The sequence below is a fragment of the Aplysia californica genome, unplaced genomic scaffold (genome assembly GCF_000002075.1).
Source record: "Aplysia californica isolate F4 #8 unplaced genomic scaffold, AplCal3.0 scaffold00599, whole genome shotgun sequence".
Lineage (NCBI taxonomy): Eukaryota > Metazoa > Mollusca > Gastropoda > Aplysiida > Aplysiidae > Aplysia > Aplysia californica.
In genome coordinates, this window is record NW_004797869.1 from 454530 (window position 1) to 455697 (window position 1168).

At 43.3% G+C, this 1168-nt stretch overlaps 1 protein-coding gene across 1 annotated transcript in view; it reads right to left on the bottom strand.

Annotated features, from left to right (window-relative positions):
- The window catches only part of LOC101849793 (neural cell adhesion molecule 1-B), a 26842-nt gene that overhangs the window by 12250 nt on the left and 13424 nt on the right, over positions 1-1168 (bottom strand). The window lies entirely within an intron of this gene.

The following is a 1168-nucleotide window of genomic DNA, read 5'->3' on the forward strand; positions in this document are numbered from 1 at the left end:
CCTCGCCCTGTCAAGCTTGTGCCCCTTCCACCCCCGACCCACTCCGCCTCTCATCTCCCTTAAAAAAACAACAACAAATAAATAAACAAACAATGAAACAAACAACACTCCCCCCCCCAAACATCTAATTCATACTGTGTCAATCATTCAAAGCTGAGAGCCTTTCATTCTTCCTTAGAGTTAGATGATAAAGGCGATACAGGATGCAGGAGCACGCCATACGCGTTGTGGGGAATATGATTAGTTCCCTTTGTTGTTTGTCTGTTCGTATTTGTTTGTTTGTTCATTTTTGTTTATCTGTCTTCTTGTTCGTATATAATAAATATGTGTTTTCTTGTTTGTTTGATTGTTTGATCGTTCGATCGTTTGTTTTGTATATGATGCTGGCCTTGAACGTCTTACATAGTAAACCCTGTTTAATATAAGATTAAGACGTCATTAGAACGTCATTATTTGAGCGGGGTTTTCCCCCTTCATTTTGTTGGTTAATTATTTAATTGTGTTGGATGTCGCACTAGTCACACAGGTCGAGTTGAGGGGGGGGGGGGGTGGATGGATTCCCCCGGTACGGAGCAGGGAACTGCGCGGCTAGGTTCCCGATTATTGAAAGCTAGGAATCGTAGGAATCGACTCCGAACCCAATTACTTACTTTCTAATAATGTGATTTCTTCCGGTGGTTACCTGGTTGGCCCCGAACATCATGATTTAGGATAACCTTGATTTTGGGACACTGCGAAACATCAATTTTTATTTGTCAAAAATGAACTCTTGAAAGAAAAGATTCTGGTAACCGTTGGTTTTCGTAAAAAGCAGTCGGAACTTTTCTTCCCTAGCATTAATCGTGGGGATCGGTTCCGGAATCGACTCTTCGCCCAACTCTATCAAAAACCCACACCTTCTCCTACTCCCACCCCTCCCTCACACTCTCAGAGAGAATGCACTTCTATTGGTTTGATTCATTTCCAACACACACACATACACATACACACACATACACACATAAACACACACACACACGCACACACATAAACAAACACACGCACACACACACACACACACACACACACACACACACACACACACAAATTGCCAATCTAGTATGCCCCCTTCATCCCAAATTGTCCGAACCGTCTTTCCACTCGTTCATCCCCCTTCCCCCGCCTTTCC